The sequence below is a fragment of the Falco punctatus genome, assembly GCF_963210335.1.
Source record: "Falco punctatus genome assembly, chromosome: 5".
Classification (NCBI taxonomy): Eukaryota; Metazoa; Chordata; class Aves; order Falconiformes; family Falconidae; genus Falco; species Falco punctatus.
This window is the reverse complement of record NC_137584.1, coordinates 66,864,112-66,887,251: the sequence shown is the minus strand read 5'-3', so window position 1 is coordinate 66,887,251 and position 23,140 is coordinate 66,864,112. Positions and strand designations below refer to the sequence as shown.

Below are 23,140 nucleotides of genomic sequence, written 5' to 3'. Positions count from 1 at the left end.
CCCATTTTGACTCCAGGAGGATAATTTCTACATAAAGCCCTTGAGACTTTCCAGCCAATGGGATCTGAGTAGAAGGGCCCATTTTCCCAAACCTGCCATTAAAGAAACAACACAAATACCTGTGCTAGCTGTGGGAACTGAGAATGGGATTGACCCCCTTCCTTCAAACCTCAGTTCGTCCATCACCTCAGTATAGGTTCCTCCTGGTCATTTCAGATGTGATCTCTCTTACGCCCTGTGTCACATCTGCCAAAATGTCTTGGGCACCTCAGGTCATTTCAGGTGGCACTAGATGACTATTTTAGGCAACCAGACTTAGCTGTAGGGAATAATTCAATAACAGATTAAGACACCTAAATAGCTACATTCAGACCCTCATACAGAGGTGTCTCTGTGTGGGCTTGATGTCTGACCTCCCGTGGTATCAGTGGAGATCTTCAATATGGTTGAAGGTGTGCAGTCATTCAGCTGGTGGGATACAGATGTAGTTTGTGGTGGGCTCAGTGGCTCTAGGGTCCACTGACCAGGTACAATTTGATGATCGTGGGAGCTCTGTCACTTCCTCGTAGACATCTGTATCTAGGTATCTTAATTCAGAACTAATCCCACTTCTAAATGTGAGGTTTGATTTGTCTTTTTTATACCCAACATTAGGGTGAAGTTAATCATGTCCTGTGTATACATGTTTCTTCTGTCACTCATGCGTACCCACAATGGCCAGTTTTGTCTTATCCTGTGTTCAGGATATTTCTGGTTAATAGCACATTACATTGCAGAAGAAAGCATTTCCTTTTTGGAAGTGAAAACTCAAGCTTCATAGGTAAGGAAGCCTTGAGATTCCTGGGCTCGTCTCAGCCTTCCCAGTGAGGAACTTCCTACACTTCCAGTGTCTCACTTCTCCCATATGTCCCACTGTATCCCCTCCAGGAGGCAGGAAGGCAACCAGACATGTGAAGCAGCCTGCTCAGGGCAAGGCCAGCTGATGACAGGGTCCAGGCTCCTCACGCTCCCATTACCCATATCCCACCCACTGCCGCATGTTGTTTCTCAAGGAAAAGTGGACAAAATATTTCAATACCTCTCATTTGGACAAAATAATATGCTTCCCCTCTTAGTTCCTTGAGTAGTTGAATTTTACCAGCTGCCTTGTATTTTAAACATTCTCACAATGTTTGAAGTTTAGAAAAGGCTGGATAAAATACAAACACCATTTCTTCTGCTTGGAGCCACTCTGGAGGAGATAGATCCTTAGGTATTCAGAGGAGGTATTTGTGAGTTTTCTCTACACGGAGCAGTGCTACAGCAAAGCCTGTAAGCAGATACAAGGAGGAGTGAATGCGGTTTTGTTCTGGGCTGTAAAAACATGGATTTCTAATGAGCTGTAATCTTCTGTTAGAGCTGGTAGCCACATATCATTCTCTCTCTGCAGCACAACAAAGATTTAACTCTCCTTAATAGAAGCAGAAGTAGTAGGAACATCCAAAACAACATATACCAGCATCTGTCACTGCATAGACTGCCTACCTTATCCTGCAGCCATTGCATCAGCCAGAGAGACTGTGGGACGTGGCAGCACTAGTGAGGGTGGGATGGGCAAGTTTTCCTTCAATGCCATCGATTTGTGCCTGAGACATGCATGGCAAAAAGGTGGTGCATCTCTTTAGTCTGCTTTCCTGCAGAGTAAGAGTTCGTGTATTCACAAGCTCGTGCACTTCTTCACTCCTCATATGACTTTTGGACTTGTTGACTCATTTCAAACAGACCTGACGGGGCACCACAGCAAGGGGTGCAAAGGTTTTCAGGTATCGTGGAAATGTGTAAAAGACAGAGGTGCGAGACCCCAGTTGTGCTCTCCCAGTTTTGGCCACCTGTGTTATGAGGCAGTGAGACCAGAAGAGAGAATATGAAAGCTTCAATGTTTTTATCAGACCTGACACCCTCTCTTACACCCACCAGAATCAGGCGGTTACAGGACACAAATCTATGGAAACCAACCATCCTTCTTTCCTCTGCTCAGTAAACTACTTGGGGCTGTTCTTTTAATTGCTCTGTGATTTTGTGCCCTGTTTCGTGGGTACTGAAGGAGGTGCAGCAGCTGGTCTGGACATGGCTGGCACACTGCTGCTTGGCTATTCGCATCTTGGGAAATAGCACATTTATCTTTGCAGCTAGTTGCTGCCATTTTTACCTGAACGTCTGCAGCTGCAATGGGCTGAAGGTTACACTGCAATAGAATTGCACGGTCCGTTGTTAAATAATTTGCCAGAGGATCTAAATCAAACTGAGTTCAAACAAGAAAACATCTTTTTACTCTTGCAAACATGACCCAGTGCAGCAGAAACCCAGCAATGTTTCTGCCACAGATGCCTTACTGGCTGCTCCAGGCTTGCGAGTGGCAGAGCCCTTTCAGAAGGGGTCCGGCAGCAGGCTTGCTCTTCAGCTGCAGAGCGCAGGTTCTGCAGAGCTGCCACTGGCATTTTCAGTTGCTGCATTGGAGCGGGAAAGGAGCAGGCAGCACGCAAGCCATGTCTCCTGCTGTACCCTGCCCTCTTCTCCCTCTCACCTTCTGGGTGCCTTAATGAAGGGCCAGGGAGCTAGTAAGAAATAGCACAGGATTCTTCAAAATCCAGACAAAAAGTATTGATGGCATCTGCTCCTTTCCTTGTTACTGAGGGCAAAAGAAAGGAAAAATTGTTCCTGGTGTCATCTTACAGCCTGAATACTTTTTTTTTTTTTTTTTTTTTTTAAGTTAAATTCAGCAGCAGTGACAGTGCTGTCCTTGAGGAGGTGTTCTTTTGAAGGATAGCACCCTGGTGACAGCAGGTAGAAAAGTAGCTGCGTGCCCCCTCTCACTCAGGTTTGCTTAATGAGCCAGAAGAGCTTGAAAACCCTGGCGAGAATAGGACCCCCAGGAGCAGCTGAGGCCAGCCTCGCCTCCTGATCTTACCTTTCTTCATTTGGCCTGACGTTTTTGTTGCAGACGAGTAGCCTGTGGCAGGGAATTGAGGAAATGAGCAAGTGAGCACGGGCAAAGCACCAAAGGAAAGATGTGAAAAATGGACATGACGAGGCCATGTGAGTGGCAAGGGTCACTCTGCTAAGGTAGTCAAGCCAAATGTGCACAAAAAAGGGAGAAAACAAAGGCAATGCCTTCCTTCTCCCTCTCTTATGTGAAGCTGGTAGCACCGCTTCTGATATTGCAGAGAAACAAGAAGAAAGTGTCTGGAGTCACTCTCACACCTCGCCAAGCTGCAGGAGAGGGTGGAGCTCCTCTTGCAGGTCTTTGCCTCAGACTGTGGTTTCCCATTTGCGAGCAAATGGGTCCCAGCAAAACACTTGAGTCCTTCCCCTCAGCACCCCAAGGCCTCCTGCTTCAGCATCTATGTATGCAGAGGTGCCACTTCAGTTTGCTAGAAAGAGCCTGTTAAAATACCCTGTTCTGAAGTGGTCAGGGTGGTAAAACGTAGTGGGCTGCTGGAGGAGCGGTCCCGGCGCTGTGCAAAACTCCCTCTTGCAAGCTTGGAGAGGCAGGCTGGAGAGCTGAGGCTGAAAACTGAGCACTATAAGTTTGGTATTTATTGTGTGAGTAGTTACTCCTGCAGACCTGCAATCTCTGCTTGCCAAGCCTTCCTGTCAGCCTACCTCCACTTATCTTCTCACCTGCCCCACCTCACCTAAGAGGCCTCCCCTCGGCGCCGACAGGCTGCCCGGTTTTGGAAGGAGGCAGGTCCTCTCCCAGATTGCCTCCACAGGCTCCACACTCCTGCTCAGGAGGCTGATGGGACACGTGCTTCACCAGCATGCTTCGGGGTGCAGCGAAGTGTAATGGAGGACCGTTACCTTCCCAGGCTGCAATCAACTGAAGATATGTTCTATGGGCTCTCCACTTGCTTCCCTGCCGCCCTGCCTCTGGCCGTCTGCAGCCCAGGACCAAGTGACTTTTCCAGTGACTGGATGCAGAGCACATCACTCTTTTCTCCCTAAACTACCAGATGTGATTTCCAGCACCAAGATCCTCAGTGTTCCCAGCTCAAAGCTCGAATGCTGGAGATGCAAAGATGTCCAGGATGTCTGTTATTAATTAATTAGATAATCAGATGACACTGGAACAAATTTTTCGGTAAATACATGAATGTTTGTAGCTCTGATAGGGCTTCAACCTGTAAAACTGAGGCTGTGATTCAGAACCAGCAATTAAATTTAAATTGGGCTTTCTGTTGTAGCAGGTCCTGTTTCATGTATTCAGCCAAGCAATTGCTAGCTGAAATGCCCGTGTTTCTGACCACACACTTTGCCGGTGTGCCCGCCATTAGCTTTGTCAGTGGGGAACTTGTGTGGTTAACGAGCTAACCCTCCTTGAACTACAGGCACACAAAGCTGTATCTTATTTATCTACAACCTTCAGACCAGCAAAGAAAGCACCAGTTTCTCTTCTGAACACAGTTACTTTCTTTCTCATCTTCTGTGCATTGCACAGAAGCCGGATCACTCATAAGCCATGGATCCTTTCTGCTGTCTATTAAATTTTCAGGGGCAAACATTTGGAACAAATGAATGTGAAATGAGCAACATTTATATTACAGCCATTTGAGTTCTCCAGCTGAGTCTGTAATTGGCTGAGACTCTATTCTTTTCCTTCTCACTTGTCTGGCAATGCTCTGGCCTCTTCTTTTATAATTGTTTGCCTTCCCCACCCCCTCACCCCCCCAGCCCAGTGTTTAGTAGTTTTTACATTTATGGAATATCTTCAACCAGTGTCTGCCGTAAAGCTGCTAGCTTACTTCAAAGAAGGACCCCCCATCCCTGGAAACATTCAGGGCCAGGCTGGATGGGGCTCTGAGCAACCTGATCTGGTTGAAGATGCCCTTGCTCATTGCAGGGGGGTTGGCCTAGATGACCTTTAAAGGTCCCTACCAACCCCAACTGTTCTATGATTCCAAGGATCCAAATATGCAGATAATTTCCCTAATGCTTCCAGTGTTTTCTTGAACCAGCTATGCATTGCCCTTCCTGCGGGAAAAAATAAAAGTGTTTGACATTTATATCTAACAGGAAGAAGGAGCAGGTACCTAACTCAGAGAAGGTCAATGTATTCATGTCAGATGGTGGGAGATGGGGGGGAAGAGGCAATGACCCCACACTTCTCATTTCTCTAGATCCTATGTGCCCTGTCACCACACAGAATCCCTCTGGGGTGCGTTTGGGACAGGACAAGTTGAAAAGTGATTTTGTACACATTTCTGTGGAGGCGATGGAGGAGAGCAAACAGGAAAAGACAGCGGAGAGAAAGTCTCACCAGTGTGATACAAACAAGCACATGTGCAAGGATTTGTGATGCTTATCCGACTTGCCTGGTGCATACTGCAATGAGAGCTGGCTGGGACTTTTTGGAAAACACAGTGTATAAAAATAAATTTTTGAGGTGAACATTTTGCAGTAAAGAGCAAGGTGTAACAGAACTTCTGTTGGAAAACAGCAAAATAAGCTGTGTCAGGATGGAACAGCTGGAAAGCAGCAAAAGAGGCAGACTCACCCCAGCCCTGCTCACCACCTGCCTGGGCACACATCGCACATGGGCCAATGAAACTCTAGTCCCTGTCACACTCAGAGCCAAGCAGGATTCTTTCTAATTACAGCTATACTACTCAATAAAGGAGGAGCAGGACTAATGCCTGTCTCCAGGGCTCAAGGGTGCAGCATAGCTTGCATCCGTGTGGCTAATGTTGGCCCCTGAACTGCAGATTTGTCTTCGGTGCGTTGGATGGAGCAGCCTGGATGAGAGCCAGGGAGGATGCTAATATTAGGCAGAGCAGAGAAAGCTGAGAGCTGTCCGTCTTTTCTGTTTGTAAAAGGGGGTGCTCTGTTATGATGAGGTGGTCCCTTGATGGCAAACTGTTACCCAGTGTGAGGTCCTAGCCTCTCATCATCTGCTGTCATGGAACATCTCCCTTGTTGTGTGTGTTCATCACAGGGCAACTCTATCCTCACCTCACGTGCTGCATACAAGGGCATCGGCTCAGTGACTTTCTCCCACGCGCAATGAAATGGCTGTGGTTTGAACCCCGAATGGGATTGGAAAGAACTTTCCACCCTCAGAACACTGGCAGGACAGCAAGGTGCAAGGTGCTTCCCCCCCTGCCCCAGCCTTTCGCCAGAACCTGCTGTGCTGGGGGCCAGCCTGGGCTGCACAACCTGGGCTGATCCCTGAAACCAGCTGGAATTAGCGGAGTCGTTAGCACAGAAACTGGAGTCAAATTGAAAAACTCCTTGTCTTTCCCAGATCTGGTGGGCCTCCAGTAGCTTAATAAGAAATACGAGCAAATGTTATAGTGGAAAAGAGAAAACTGGCATGGTGAGCAGCTTGAGGTGGTCTGCTGGCATTTATTGCCTCCTGTGCTACTCTAGGTATTTCATTATGACTTACATACTACCATCCTCAATTACTTTGCCAAGTAAATACATTTTTAACAGAGACAGCCCCTGTGCTGGGTACAACTGCCATCATTCCCTACCTTTCCCGAGTCCATAGTATGGAATAAAGCTTCTGTGCTTCCCTCCTTGCCAAATTACGCCTACTGCATGAAATCACCAGGGCTAATGTGCCCATTTTGCAAAAAGAAGTGGGGCATCCCCCCCTTCCCAATAAAATGTGCTCTCTAGGCAGTCTGAGCACTGAAGAAGCAGTCCACTACTTCTCCTGCCCAAAGGATACCCCAGCAGCGCACCGGTGACTCCCGGGGGGGCTCAGCAGCCATGCCCGGTCGTCCTGCTCCCGCATTGCCCCATGGCTCTGCCTCCCTTTCAGTCACCAGTTATAGTCAACCACTGACTCCAGAATGATTTCTATCCAACATCAACACACTTGGCTGGATCGCACATACCAGCTGATACTGCTACCACAGATATCTGTCCCAGGAAATAAATTAACCCCCTAAATCTGAAGAAGTTATATTAAGAAAGTCAGTAGGGAAATATATTTTCTTGGAGGGCAGGAATTTCACACATTTCTCACATAAAGTTATCCTTATTCCTTAGAGACCTGCTGCACTTTTTATATTACATTTTGAGAAATAATACTTATAAAAGATTCATCCTTTTCTGGCATGAACTGGAGTGGCTCTTATGTTTCTGTCTTTGGAGATTTCAGGGACCACAGCTTCTGAAGGTGCTCAAAGCTTTCATTTCCATGCACGGGAGATAAGTTTATATTCAAACCAATTTTTAACATTGTAATTGGACAGCATAAATAAAAGGATATTCATTTAATCCTTAAGTTCAGGAACAAGAAAGGCACATGCACCACTTGCTAGAGTCTGCTGCATTACCCAGGACTGCTTGGGAACTAGACAGGCACCCCATGGCTACCGCTTCCCACTTCAGGAGAAAAAACTCTGGTGCCCAGGTGACCACTGGGCAGGCTGGCAGAGGTTGTCTGTGCTGTATCAGGCCACCAACTGTGATTTCACCCTGGCACACCCCTTTTTGGGAAGGCAAGTTCTGGCCGCTCGCAGGCTTGCTGGCTGCCTGGACACTGGATCTGTCTTTGGAGGGGGCTGCAGGTGGCTCTCAAAATGCAGGGTGGACACATTTGGAATAAAAACAGGCTGGGAAACCACAAAATATCCCAGACCTAAGACTGAACTGTGGGAACACCACAGTCAGCAAGGTGTGACTCACTGTGACTGGGGAGCAAAGCTTTGCTAGTGGGCTGGTTACTAAAGCATGCAGCACCCAAGAGTAAAGTTTGCTGCTTTTTGATTATATCTGTAATTCATTTTCTAAACAAATATATAACCTTCACTTCCCAGAGCTGTTTTGATCCATTTCCCCCTCCAATGAAGGACCATTTCCTGTTTTCTAGATATTTTTTTCATTGTGTTTGGCAACAACCCTGTTTTTATCACCTAGAAACTCAATACTCAGAACAAAACTGCTCCAGCTGGCTTGTCTGTCATCATCTGCATACCTTGGTCATACGATAGATTTTGCGAAATTTTACTGATTAAATGTCTGCTTTTAGTGTTCTTTAAAAAAAAACCAACACACCCCAGATGAAAGGTTCCGTTGAATGAATTTCCAGTTCATTTGTGCTTGCAAGTGCCTGTCAGTAGAAGGCACACTTCCAAACCAGCTGCGAGAGCAAGTAACAGAAAGCTTTCAGGTATATTATGGAAACCAGTCACAGGGTTTGGCCCCTGTGTAATTCCTCTCACACTAATCGGTGACAGCAACTAGCAGAGGGCATATACACTCTGGCAGTCCAGCTTAAGCCTCCAAAACAGTGCTCTCTGGGACCAGAGAGGAGCTCGTATTGCATACTCACTCCCTGCACGCGGTGATTTTTTTCCCCAAATGCATTGAATTGTTTACTGGTTCTCGAGATGTCATTATTGTTATATTTTCTATGTCTGCATCACAAAATTGGCAAGAGATTTCTAGCAGAGAATGGCAATGTCTTCCATTCCTGGCTACATTTCTTCTAACTAAGTGGGACAACAATTTGAGTAGCAAAGACAACTCATCACAGCTCTGTGGAAATACCCGGGGCTGCTAAGGAAGAAATGTCTCCATGCACAGACTGCAGCACACAGCAGCCTGAGCCTGACAACAGCCACCCACTGTGTCAAATTCTGATTTAGCACAGAGGTTGTTTTCACACTCGGTGGCAGCGGGGGCTCTGGGAGCCGCTTGGTGTCTGAGGACTGCCCCAGTACATGAATCACTAGAGAAGCAACTCACAGTCATGGTGGCATCTGCCTTTCCCTGAGAAGGGAGACCACCACCACCTGCCAAGTGCAGTGGGCGCTTGGTGAGAAGTGTGCCTGCACGAGCCCTGGTCGGGAGGGTGGTCTCTCTGCTCCCCCATCCCACAAATCTCCATAACCCAGAAGCCTTCATAAGCACCTCCAGGTCCCAGGCACATTTCTCCCCTGCAGAATCATTTCAAAATTGTTCAATAAAATGTGTTGGCTTTTAATCTATTTCTTCTGCCAGTGAGAAAGCGCAAGTGGTTACGAGACAGATAAAGTATCTGCAAGTCGCAGTTCACTGCCTGCCCCTGCACAGGGGATGGGACATTGGATAGAGGTAAGTCATCTTTTTTTTGGTTTGTGTGTGTGACCACATCACTCAGGGACATGTTATAAGCAATTTGGGGCAGTACAGTGTTTGAGACTATTAGTATGTATCTCTTCATGAAATCTTTGTGAAATTGCAAAGGAAAGAAAATGGCAGATTGAAATGCTTCTTGTGTCTCCCTTGGAAATCCAAGGCACTTTCTAAATGTCAGTGGATCAGGTGTGTTTCAGACACCCACAGTACAACAGGCAAAATGTCCTACTGCAAACTCCTCCCTCTGCACGTTAAAGCCCAAAGTCAGATTTACTCTTTTGCATCGTAATTCATACAGGATCCAACACCATCAATGTCATCATTATGACTAAATTCTTTGTCTGAAGCCATTTTCTCCACTCAGTTTTTATCCTATTTTTCCCCACAAGCTTTCTTAGCTCCTTTATCATCTCTGAGAACAAATGATTTTAACATACTTCATTCAGAGAGATCTTCCGTGCTTGCAAGGAGCCTGCAAGGGGCTGTGGCACAGTGCCATGCAAAGCGCATGATGCCTCCTGAATACCTGGAGGGATTTCAGACTTTATTTATTTCATTTTCCTTCCACTTGCCTCTAATTTTGTGTCTCCTTATGGAGCACACTCTCCTGGCCTTCCCAGCACATCATTTCTCTCCTGATGCTTTAACACCCCTATATTGACCAGCCTGAGCTGCCCTTTCTAGCAATCACCAGGCAGCAGGACCATAGTGTCAAGTTTTTCACTGTCCCAAAATTAGCATAAGAAACTGGCACATTGACTGTAACTGTAAGCAAATGTGACCTTTTCAGAGGCTGACTTTATTTATTTATTCTGTTGCCACTTATTTCCCTGTTGCCAAAAAAAACACCATAAAAAAAGCAGTGCACTGGCTCCCAGACTTACTAACAATAATCATTAAAATATCTCTGACTAGCAACACTTCTTAATTGAACAGCAATTAAGGCTGCAGTCAAAGCCTGCAACACAGGCTGAGCACACGGCAAGACTACCATTTCCAATTTCAGTTCATCTGCACTTTTGCTTAGCCGTTAAGTGCCAGACACAAGTGTCCTCATGGTTACACACGTACCCACGTGCTGGCACTGATGGTAGAAATAACTCAGGGGCAAGCACAGCCCTGTTCGCCATCGGACCTACATCTCACGTGTTTCTGTAACCTCACATGATGTTGGGGGAAACAGGCTCATGCGATGTCCTAAAGCACACAGATGCGCATGCACAGCAGTTTTTGTCTGCTCTGGCAAGCTCTCCCCTTCTTTGGCCCTGGGGACCATTTTCCTCAGCACAACCTCTGGCAGGGCTCACTTGCAGCTGCACTCACCAAGCCATGCCCCGAGTCCCTGAGGGCACGTGAGAGGGGCTGGAACCTCACAATTTTCACCTCCCAGCTCCCTGCCTGTTCTGAAGCTTTCACCCAGGCAGGGCGATGGGTTCCTGTGAGCTCATCACTCCCTCCTGTATGTCCCTATGCATGAGACTTCTGTATCTGCAGAGCTAAATATTAATGAGTTTGGAGAACTCCCCAGCTTCCAAATTAATTAGAATAGATCACCCACCAGAAGCCTTAATCAGTCCTGCACTCAACATTTCACCGAGGAGGATGTGCCTGTGTGCCTCCCTCCAGACCGCACAGCCCGACCGCTCACTGTTTTCTCCTCAGCGTGGGGCAGCCTCCTGCCTACCCAGGTCAATAAATACCCTCATCATAGAATCACAGAATCATTTAAGTTGCAAGTCCAGCCGTTAACCTAACACTGCCAGGTCCACCGTTAAACATTCAGCCCTTCCCTGGACAGACCCTCTTGCTCCATGTGACCTAAGCTGACAGACAATAGCCCTGGCACAAGGTTAATAGTAGCTCACCTGAGCAGATCTTTCTTTTCGGCAATGACAAGAAGTTGGGTTTCTCTGCCAGCTCAGCACTGGTCCCTGTTGTCAACAGAGACTGCCACTGCTAAGTGTGTAAAAATAATGGGTAAGGATAAAAGATCATAATTTTTGCAGTATTGTCTCCCAGTTTAATAACCTCATTTAATTAGAAATCATAGGTAGCAACCATGGCAGTAAATTGAATATAAGTTCTGAAACACCCGAGATTGCACGAATACTACCATCTCTAAAATTCCTGTTAATAAAAATGTCTCTGAAGTCGAAGGTTTCTCCCAGGAGTCTCCCCCCATACCAAAGAGCTCAAAACCAAACATCCCAGAGGACCAGCACAGGCCACCAACGCTTCTTCATGCCTGCTGCAGGGTGCCCTGGCACACAGGAGCTCCTGAGTGTTCATGTAACAAACACACAAATCTGTGGCCATGCAGGGATGGGGGCAACACACAGCTACCCACTAGACTGAGCTGCACAGAGCAAACCCCCTGGCACCTAAGTGTCTTGCAGCAGAAAAACTGCATTTTTGCTGGCGTAGGTTTTTTTAGCTGACTCTGGGATGCTGGACAATTTTGCTGACCAGCCCTGAGTCCAGGGTGTGGAGTGCTGGGTATCCCACCAGGCTGGTGAGGATGTGAGGCTGCCTAATGTAATGCCAGGGATTGAGGCCATCTCCAGCATCAGGTGGGAATTTGGAGAGGCAGCTGTGGCTGCCAACGTTGTGATCAGTCCATTAGCCATTTATTATTTTTTTTTAGTAAATTTACCTTCATCTAGTCAACCATAAAGAGAAGACGAGCTATGTTTTCTGTTTTTTCTTTAGCATCACCCAAAAAGCCCATGTTCTGAGAGGGAAGGATATTTGCACAGGCTTAGCTTCAGAGGATTAATGCAACTACAGCAATCCTGGGAGGAAAAAACCACATGAATGTGTGTCCAGCAAATACCATCAAGGGAAAAGCAACAACTGATAAATATCTCTGATCTATTAGACCTGTGAGGTGCCTCCTGAGCAACGGGGCAGCAGTGCCATGTGCACCCATGTGAACGTCAGGATGCCCATGGAGCTTGTCCTCTTATCATGATGTTTTCCTTGTCCACCTGCCTGGCTTCTGTCTCCTCTGGCTGGCAGGGAAAAAAAAAATGCTCAGCACTGCGCAGGGCTTTGTGGCTGACCAGGGAGGGCTGGTGAGGAGGACAGCATGGCCAGAAAGCTGGGAGCATCTTTTTCACCTCAGTGCTCTCCCACAGCTGAGACAGCTGAGGGGACAGCACTGCAGCTGAGGTTTGGCCACCCAGCCCCAGCTCCAGCCCTCACCAGCAAGCCAAGAGCAGGTTCTCATCCTGGCTTCAGGGCAATACATGCACCCATGCTGACGGAGCAGAGGTCCACAAGAGGCAAGCTGGGCCAGGGAGCAGTAGAAAGGGCAAGTTCAGATTAAAACGCACCTCTGAGAAACAGCATGGCTCCACCTCACCAGGGCTTGCAGATTTTCAGTATCAGCACCATGGGCAATCTCTAACATTCACTGTGAAACTCGGTCAAAGCTGTCGTGCTTCACCTTGGCATTGCTGGGAAGCCAGAGAGAAGCCCCGGTTCTCAGCCCAAAATCAGATAAATGACTGCAAATAAGTAAGGTACATAGCTGCTCCACTCATCTCAGCCACCCCGGGGAGCAGGCAGGGCTGAGCGGCAGGTCAGTAAGAAAAAAGGCTCTGGCCCCAAGGCAGGCTGAGGGAGAGCACCTGGCTTCAGCCATCACTGCGCACCCTTCCTGCCCTGGTTGCACAAAGGGGTTTGAGCTGAGCTGAGGGTGCAGCAGGGCTTGCATCCCCCAGGCACACCGCTGCCTTTCACCCAGACAAGAAAGGCAAAAAACAGACATGCAAAGGGAGAGCAAAGCTGGTTTCTCCCCTGAGCACACCTTGCCCATGTCTGCAGCCTCCACAGCCAGGCAGGACCAATACAGCAACCCCTGGGGGCTCCAGGCAGGCATCCCGAAGCTCCCAGTGTTGCAGAGGACATGGACAACCTTTTGGCATGTGTGGGTAGAGCCCAGCCGCACTGATCACTGACCTGCACCAATGTGGCCTCCAGGGCAAGAGAGTAAATGGCAGTCTGACCAAACCAGAAGGGTCACTGCAAGGCCTCCTGAAAGGCAGTGGCATCGGAGCGTGCATCAAGAACTTCAGGTGGGAAACAGGGAATGCCTTACCCAGCCACATCAAAAGCTTATGAGGGACAAAGAGGGATCATCTTCTCCCAGATCTCGCAACCCACCCAGCAGAGCTGCCCCTGCTCCCACATGGGACACTGGTTCAGTAAGGACTCAGCCCTGCAAAACTTTTCTGCCCCATGTCCCACTGAAGCCTGAAGGACTGCCGCCACCTCCCAGCGTGTGCCGGCTCAGATGTGACACAACACCCTATGGGAGCAGCACCCTTCCTTCCCGCCTTTTAAGGAAAACTGATTGAGTATCAGCACCAGAGCGGTGGTTTAGATTGCTAAGCATCCTCTTGAATGACTAAACGGCAGTGAGTAATATGTGTTTACATACATTATGGCCTATTCCCCCATTGGAAGGCGATTTGTGTAGATAACTTCCATTAATGTTAAAGGCAGCCATTCACATAAATCCTCAGCACATTAATGGCCGACTAGCCTCCTCTGTGTGGCATTTTGTGTTGCTGCATTTAGCGAGCACAATATAAACGTGGCTGACTTAATATGCAAATAAATTCAAGTATTTACTGAGCCATAAGAGACAGTTACTAGGCACATCTCATTCATCGTTTATAGGGAAATAGATGGAGGCTGCCAGATGAAATTGGGAGATAAATGTTATAAACCTTTTTTTAAGGCAATAGGGGAAAGGGTACTGAGTTTCCACGTATACATAAATAATGATCATAAACAGTTTCTCGAAGACATCCTCTCTTCTATTTATTTTTACTCTGTGTGTGTGTTTACTACACACGCGCACTGAAGCTCTATTTGTTGCGTTGTTGTTCGTGCTGGTGGCAGTGGAGTCCCTGCCATCCCACAGGGACAGAGCAGGGCCACGCACCTTTCCTGCTCGCTTGCTCACTGCCTCCTCAGCAGCTGCTCAAGCTGCAGCAAGGGAACACGCTCACCTGGAAAAGCTGGGCCACCTGCTGCAACTCCCTCTTTTCATGGCACCAAAAGGTGAGCCCTTGCTTTAATGGCAGCTAGTGCAGGAAAGGGGAGAGAGACCTTTTGTGCCATTTCTTTTCATGGATGCTCTCTTAGGAAGTTGCACTGAGCATTTGCAAAACAAGGGCCCTCACCAGGCTGACGCTTTTCTGAGTCAGAGGAAAGACATCTTCAGTGGTAAACATATCTTAAAAATGTGTCAAATACAGTATTACTGAAGTCCTCCTTCAGTTCCCTGTGTAAGATTTTTAAGATGCCATGCCAAAGACATGTTGTCCACAAGACATGTCCTCCACAAGACATTTCTTCCTAGTGGCAATAAGTAATACTGATTCACTTGTTTATTCTTTCAGATGGAAAACAAGGAAAAATTCTCTGTCTCTATTGCACAGTTCAATGGGATGGTTCCTATGCACGTACATGCTCATGGAAATATGCAGATACATATTGAAAAGGCCTTATCTACTATTTGACTCCATAGCACTCTGCTGGGTTATGTCCCTATTGAATGCTGGGGGGCTTTTCCAGAGGAGTCACCAAGAAACCCCCGAGGTCTTTCCAGCATCCCTGTGTCAGCTCTGGGCTGCTGCATCTGTCCAAGCTTGAGGAAGAAGCAGTGAGAGCATGCAGGCATCTCCCCACAGAGCCGGGTGCCAGCCGAGATGGACCAGCCAGCACCACCACCCTGCTTGCATGGCAGGACAGCCCAGGATGGCCAGGCATGGCGGCAGCTCAGCCCCAAATAAAAATGACAGCAGAAACAAAAAATACCAAGCAATCTCTGTCCTTAACAGGGATTCCCCTCTTGCAATGTTCCCCTTTGGGTTTGCCCTCAGCTAAGGCCCCAGAGCTTCCCCTTCCCCTGTTCAGGGACCGCCTCTCCTTTCAAAATCTCTTCTGTCCCTGGCCAGGTGTGAAGCTCCCTCCCAAATCTTTGCTCTCTCCTCTGAGACATGTTTCTCTCCCCACAGTGCCCACGGGTGCATATGGCTGCAGACCTCTGATGTATACTCTGGAAATAATTTTACACACTGACTGTAAAACGGAGCCCCCCCTCCAAACCTGCTTGTGCCCACCTTGGTGTTGCCATGCCCCTCCACTGCCCCCCAGCAGAGCCTCGCTGGCCCTTGGGTGCAGTGCCAACCCCACGGCTCAGGTGTGCCAGCTCTGCCCCAAACCCAGGCTGCATCCCGCAGCCAGGGAGAAGGGGAAGGCACTCGGGGAGCAGGAGGGTACCTGAGAAACTGATTTCATGGCAAGGGGACAGCAGGCTGCAACAGGATGCCCAGCAAACGGGACCAGTTGCAGCCCCTTGCTCCCACCTCTCCTCTCTCCTGATAGACTGGCAGCGTTTGAGTGACACATTCCCTCTGACTGTGAGTTTACAGAGTGCCTAAACATTCGCTGGGTCCTCTCGGGATGACAACGACCATAATTCTCAATAAATCTGCCTGTGTCACAAGGCAAGGTCTTGGGTTAAAAACTTACCTGTCTGTGGTGTCCTCCCTGGCAGGCAGGCAGGAAGAACTCATCGGGGGCCAATGATGCTTAGAGGCTTTCGGGTCTTCAAGGATTTCCCGTGCACCCCAGGGACATGGCAGCTTCCTCCTGCCAGTGCGAAGGGGCTAAGGCACACTGCCACCGAGACCCCCTCACCCAGACAGCCGCCTGCGAGCCAGCATCCTCAGCCCAGAGACATCTCAGGGCAGCATCTTCCTCCGGGGAGCTGTCTTGTGTAGATGTGGCACTTAGGGACATGGTTGAGCAGTGGACTTGGCTGTGTTAGGTTAACGGTTGGACTTGACGACCTTAAAGACCTTTTGCAACCTAAATGATTCTATGACTTTCCTTGTAGGAAATGCTCACTGCAGCCCTCAGGTAGCCTTGTCAGCTGTGGGGAAACTGGCTCTCGGGAGTCTGCCCTGCCAGGGTTGGTGTGTGGGGACAGTATGTCCATACCTGACATTAAATCTAAATCAGTTTTGAAACCAAAAGCACTCACAGTTAGCTTCTGCATTGGAATCTCAGGTGCATGACACCTGCAGGAAGATGGGGTGAATGAAGAAAGCATCTCATACCTTCCCTTCACCTCCCACCGAGTAAAACACACCACATTTTGTGATACCTTCTTCACACCGTTGACACACAAGTAGAAGCATGGAGAGATGGAGGCAAGCATCAGGAAAAGGTATTTACACAGCAGAGAGGTAGGGCAGCTCTCTGAGTCCGGTCCCTCAGCAAAGAGCACATGCACACCTGTTGCTCGCGTCCAGGGAGCACGTCAAAGAGAAATATAACTGATTTTTTACAAATTACTTCTGCTGCTTGAGATCTTGGAGGATATTATGAGGAATCGCCTATTGCTACGCGTGCTGTGGGATTAACACTTTGCAGCTCTTGTTGGGAAAACAAGGCTGGCACAGGTGCTAGCAGAGGTCCCGCAGCTGAGCTGCTGCTGCTCCCTGGCACGCTGCACCCAGGTGGGAGCCACAACAGAGTTGCGTGGGCACCCAGGGTGCATGTGTACCACGATGCAGGCAGGAGCAGACCCCCTGCAAGAACTATGGTAACGAAAGCACTGAGAGCAATTTAGGGCCCAACCCTGAATGCTCCATTTCAGTCACACCTGTCATAAATCAAGAAAATGCTGGGGAATACTCCTGGGAGCTCCACCTATATAAACACTCAAAGCAGCAAGAGCAACAGCTGGCTCCTCTGAAAGCTTTTGTCAGTCTGGCATTTTGAATGCCAAGGATGCTGGTGTCAGCACACATGCCAGGTAAGTGGAGCAGGAAAATAGAGGCGTATTCCTGGCCCCACAGCTGGCCAGGGATGGAAAGGAGCCCCCATCGTTTGCATCCCACACCCAAACTAAACAGACAGAGAGCAGAAGTCTAGCATTTATAGCACCGTTCCCCTGTACAATGAGAATCACCTTTAAAGATGGGGTCAGGATAAACTGCAGGGCAACAGCAAACTGTTTGGTTCAAGAGGAATTATTCATCCTTCAGCAGAAGATAATTACACATCCAGAATCTCTCTGGACAATTTTGTATTTGGGCCAAATTTACACTAGTTCCTAAAGGGAGCGGTCAATATTAATGAATTGCTTACAATTTTATCATCTTTATAAGGCTTTATTTGAAAAAAGAACATCAGAAGTTTAGATCTTTAATTAGCAAATTTTAACCACACCTTCACTGCACATCATCCTTTCTTTTGTCAGTCCTTTCATTCTCATCAATAGGAAGATTTGGTGCAAAGATGCTAGCATAGGTTATAAATTATTTTCAAATTTATTAGTCAATAGCAAATTTAGCTAGCACATTTAATGCATGCATATATCATGATTCTGTTTGGCAGAGCAGCATGTAATCCCCTGACACACAATTTTGAATGAGTATTTTTTTAATACACAGCAAAATAAAGAGAAAATTTTGCATTTTCTGACAGGAAACCAATTCCTCACGAGGCGACTTGTTACAACAGAAATAGTACATGTAATTAATTTTTCCCTTTAAGGTAAGCCTGGAATATTTTTCATTGCCTAAGTAAACCAATTATTGTTCATTCTCACTACAGTGAGCCTAGTGGTGACCCTCACCTGTTAAATACTGTAGTTGCTTTTAATGGTCAGCTGAAGAACTCAGCTGGGAGTGTTTTATGTAAATAAAGCTGACTCCTCCTTTGCACCATTTTAAAGCTGTATGGAGAGAAGTAGTGCAGGATTTTAGGGAATTGAGGCTTTTTTTTCTCATTGTTACGTTTTTCTTTTAAAAAACACCATGATGCCGTTGAGTACGCTTTATGAAAGTGAACTAAAACCCCCTGAAGGTAACAGGGCTTTGCTGACTTCAGTGTTATCAAACATAGACATTTTTCTTCCTTCAACATTTAACAGAAATCATTGGTGTCTTACTCTCACCAACTATTTCCTGAAGGTCTTCCCTACCCAAACCATGCTTTTTCACTGTGTATTTATTTGCCAGGCTGGCATGGATTCCCCACTGTTTGCAGGAGAGCGGGCCTCGGTCTCTGAAGTACCCTGGATGTTTTCAAGCTAATACTAGGAGTATTGGCTAGTGTTAGTGACATGCGTTCAGTCCACAGCAGGAAAGGAGCCTCTGAGTACCTCTGGTCAGAGCCCAGTGAGAAGTGGTGATGTTGGGGGAGTTGGTTAAATCTTCCTTTTTTCTACTGTGGGGTTCAGGTCAGCTCCCACCAGCGCTGGATGCTGGGGGAGCCTGTGAGGGTGCCAACAGGTCCCAGCATGACCAGGGACAAGGCGGATGGATGCGTCCCCATGAGGGAAGCCCATAGCCCAGCAGCGAGCCCCTTGCTCCTCTGCCTTGTCCCAGCAGGTCTGGGCGAGGGAGCAGGCAGGAGCCCAGCTGGCAGGACCTGCCTGTCTCTTGTTCCCAGGCTGTTAAAGGACAATCATCCCACACCCTGCTCCATTGCTTCACCCTATGACCTGTGCCCTCTTTTGCATTTTTCCTTTTTTATGTTATCTTAAATTCAAGGGAGGGAGGGTGCTAGGGAGACATTTGTGTAAGGTCACATCTCAGCCTTGGGAAGGTGAGGGTGTCACTCATGTACCATGATGAGGTGCTCTACGGTGTTTCTCTTTTAAACTTATTTTCTGTTATATGTATCAAAAAAGCCAAATTTTTGTGTCAAGCACAGAGATAAGAGAATGGCTGAGGGAAAAGCAGGTTACTGTAAATTCTTCTTTCTAGGTACCAAAGCCACCATCAAGCACCTGTACGGTCATGTGTTCCCAGCAGGTGAGAAACCTCAGGGCAAGGTACTGATTGCCAAGAAAGAAAATTGTGTCTTTCTACCCACTCTTCTCCACAAAACATAGGAAAATACTCGAGTTAAATATTTCCGCTAAAAATATAACAAATATCAGAGTTACTGTGCTACAACAGCAAAGCATTTCTCAAGGTATACCTTCTGCAGTTTCTGATCTAATTCAGCACGCGTACTTTTTCTGTTCATAGATTTTTTTTTCCATTCCTTTCCCACACTCCATCATTAAACAGCTTGTGCCACTGCCAGCCTTTCTAATCTGAGGAACATGTGCATCAGCTAAATAACTTTTATGACGGGGCAGAGGGGCTCTGCCTTATCAGGCAAATCAGTGCAACATCTGGATTAAAATTAAAAGTCACCCGCAGTCAGAGAGGATTAGGAAACACCTCATCTAAATAAAATCACAAACCCTGAACTTGGAAATCTCCAAGCCATATCCTCAGCTGGTGTCAAATGAGGCTGGAGCCAAGGAAGTTATGCTGATTTACACCACCATCTGATTGAGCCTGGTGTGCTTAGCTTTACAGTGTGCTGGAGGAGGTTGTAAGTACTCTTGTAGCACAAAGACACTCTTGAGACTCCAGCCCTCTCCCACAAATAACAGCATCCCCATACTTTCCAAGTATTTGCTGCTTAACCCCCCTTTACGTGCTTCACATTTTCCATTGTGCTTTTATTCAATTTGAAAAGCCCTTGGTCTATCCTTGAGCAAAATGTCTTCAGAAGCCTCTTGAAATCAACCCAGAATTAAACAGAAATCCCCCTCCAAGCAGAGAATTCAAACAACTTTCCTTCTGCAGCTCGCCAGACTAACTTTATATTCTTGCCACAAGCCTCACATGCACCAAAACCAAAAGCAACTTCTTTCTGCCAGACTGCTCCTGTTAGTTGAACCTGAGGCAAAGACACCAATGCTCACAGTCATTCACCAGCTATGGAAAGGGAAACGGCACCCAGACCTCGCAGGCGGAATTACTCACTGAACCACACCGGGCTTCACCCTCCGTCGGCGAGCAGTGGGCTGCGGGCTGGGGCGGCAGCGGAGGCTTGGGGAGCTAAGGGGGGACGGGCAGGGCTAGCCGGGCACGCGCATATGTTTCACCCCCATGCTCTGTCCTCTCTCAAAGTTACCTTTCCAACACCTGAAAAGACAGACATAAACAACTCTGCTAAAGTATGCTGCTCAGCGTCTCTCGTAAGCTAGATGCCTGGTAGTCTCGAAGGAAAACCCCAGCATATAAAAAGTATCACTGCCTTCAGTTTTCAGTTAAGGACAAAAATTCAACTTAGCATCTGGTATGAAGGTATAAAGAGATTATAACTAAACTCATCGCTCTATGAACTATACTAAACCCCCAAATCTGTGGTATGAATACTGCCCACTACGTATCTTGCAGACTAAGTTGCTTTTTAAATGGAAGAGGCATTTACCTGGTAGCAAAAATACCCCCACTTAGATTCAGGTTCGGAAAAGCCCGAAGCCGCTCTGCATGCAGAGTGCTCTGTAGTCAGAAGTCTTCACCAACTAGTGCACACACCCCCACCCCCATGCACGCTCCCACTGCCGCGCAGCACGAGCCGGCGGTGCACACGGACCTGCTGCCCCTCTCCTCACACAAAGTGCTCCCGGGGCTAAGGAAGGGTGTGCTTTGGTGAAGAGAGGCTCCAACCGAGGAGCTGTAAAGTTACCGTACAGACAGGCAGAATGAGAACTGCTCCGACAAGGCTCAATGACAAACATCAGGCAGAGAAGAAGAAGCATGCTTTCCCCTTACCTATTGCTTAGGTTAAAAGACTGAGCAGTGTCTTTAGACAGCCCAGGCATTGGGACCCAAAGGGCAGAGGACTTTCAGCACAGTCACACAGACCCCGGCAAAAGCCATCTTCTCCCTGTCTTTTAGCACAGTGTAAGTCTCCAGCAGCTCAGCTCTCCAGCTGCAAACATCTCATTAGACTAATGCATTCAGCACAGGCAGAAAACTCGATTTACCATAGCTACAGCAATGAATTTCCATTACGATGACAGCTTCAACCACATCATGTCCGGAAAAGCAGCCAACCACTGCCTTTTAAAGAACACACACATTTTACCCGCAGAAAACGAGGCCTGCGCGTCAGGTTTCCTTTCTCTTCGCAGCTACACTGAGAAAAAAAATTGCCATTTCTTTTTATTTCAGGAACTCCACAAGCTGAAAGGTAAAGACATTTGGACTCTTCTCCCCACCCCCCCAAAAGCAGTATCTTTCGCAATACCGTTCATTGGGCTGCAACAAGAAGAAGGGGTGTTCGCAACATTTCTGGATTCACTACCCCTCCTCTGTTTCCATGGAAACCGGACTGTAGCATCAGCCCTTTGTCCCGCTCCTGCAGCAGCCTGGCCGATGCTGAGCTTACGTGATGCCACAGATGGGAAGGACCAGTCACTTTGTTTTGGATAATTTACATGGAAATCAGGGGAATAGCGCTTGGGATGTTTTTGCCGGCAACACTAGCTGTGCATGTACAGCATTGCTCACACGCGCACACACACACCCCTGCACACAAACACACAGAGTCAGCTGCGTGGGTAATTTTACAGGTATGGCCAGGCAATGATATCCATAACATGTAGAAATACCAGCTTTCTCAGCCATACCAAGGCATTTGGGCAGGATGCGGGAGCGACTTTTCACCTCATTTCCAGTCACTCATCACCAAAGGCATCAGGTCTTCCCTTATTTAGCACAGCACTAGCAGCTCATACCTCCAAAAAAAAAAAAATCTGCAATGCTTATAATAAACAACAATCATAATAATTCTGCCATGCTCCATTGACTGTGCTAGATCAAATTATCCCAGCAAAGGGGGCTGTCACAGTTGTTTGTGTGTGTTGCACAGCTCCCCACTGCCCACTTCACATGCTCACATATATTGTTACTCAGTATTTATTGCACGCCAAAAGGTGCTCCTCGCCTATCTTTCTTTCCAGTCCTGTGAATGTCTCATCAGATGGGCAGTCTGAGAGTTCTGCCCATTTTGTGGTCTCTGCACACTGGTTTTATGCTAGCTTGTCTTGACGGGCTTCAGGGGAGTTACTTTCGACTTGTCACCACAGAAGATGAGATGAGCATTAAGCCTGTTTCCCACTTACTGAGGAAGAAAAGGAAAAGCAAGAGACCCCAGATCCTGGACCATTCATACCAGGAGCGGGGTCTTTGTGGGTGCCCTTCCATGGCAACAGGGAGGAGGTGAGATCCTCAAGCTCACACCATCAGTCCCTTGCAAGCACAATAAGGTCAGGAGGATGGTCAGGTTGTTTAATTCTTTCTTACAATCATGGCTAGAGAAGAACTTCATACATTTAAAGAAAAAAAAATTGAAGTTTGGTAGATCCAGGAGAAACAAGGTGGCATTTTTTTCATCCTTTTTTTGCTTGCATTGCTATAAGCTTGACAGACGTTGCAGGTGTGAACAACTCTTTTCTGTCTTCTGTGGTACTTGCGGACACGCTGGGTAAGGAAGTACAAGTGCTCTTCAGCCCAGCCTTCATCCTGGCAAAGACCTGTAATCCTCGTTTTTCCTTCTTCTCTCTCTCTTTCTGGGTTTGGGTTTGGGTTTTTTTTGATAAAATCAAGGTTAGTGGGCCAGCAGTCATGGATTCCCATACTGGCGTAAAATGGAGGGAACTGGAGCACTGTGCAAATTCCTGTTTTAAGTTCCCTAATAGGATAAACAGGGAAAAGTGTTAATGATTAAGAAAAATCATGACAGAATCTTTTAAAAAGCCTCGCTTCCCTTTTAAGCTGTTTAAAATTTTGAGCATGAGTCTTAGCCACCCCTGTCATTTCACATTGCCTCAGCAGCAAAATGCATTGCTGCTGTGGCTTGTCACACCCGGTGCCGTTGGTTGTGTCACACCACGTTACCGATGTCATCTAGCATGGGCGGGCTGGCACAACAGCACAGCACGAAAGCATCAGCTGTGGTTCCTTGCAAAAAAATATGATATTAATACAATGCAACACAAGAGCAAAGTGTTGGGAGGGGACTGGAAATTATTCTCTTTTGTTGCCGTTGTTGTTAATGCCATGCATAATTTTGCAGGCCCCAAAGCAGCCAAATCCCCACTGCTTTGGGAGCAAGCTAAGGATTGCTTGATTTGATTTGATCT

At 47.5% G+C, this 23,140-nt stretch overlaps 1 protein-coding gene across 1 annotated transcript in view; it reads right to left on the bottom strand.

The window, feature by feature from the left end:
• SCML4 (Scm polycomb group protein like 4) overlaps nucleotides 1–22,435 on the bottom strand; it is an 85,702-nt gene extending 63,267 nt beyond the window's left edge. Inside the window, exons 1-2 of the mRNA XM_080390351.1 lie at nucleotides 20,766–22,435; nucleotides 19,971–20,132 (exon numbers count right to left, since the gene is read on the bottom strand). The gene's annotated coding sequence lies outside the window, so the exon portion shown is untranslated. The remainder of the gene's footprint in view (nucleotides 1–19,970; nucleotides 20,133–20,765) is intronic.
• Nucleotides 22,436–23,140: the final 705 nt, after the last annotated feature.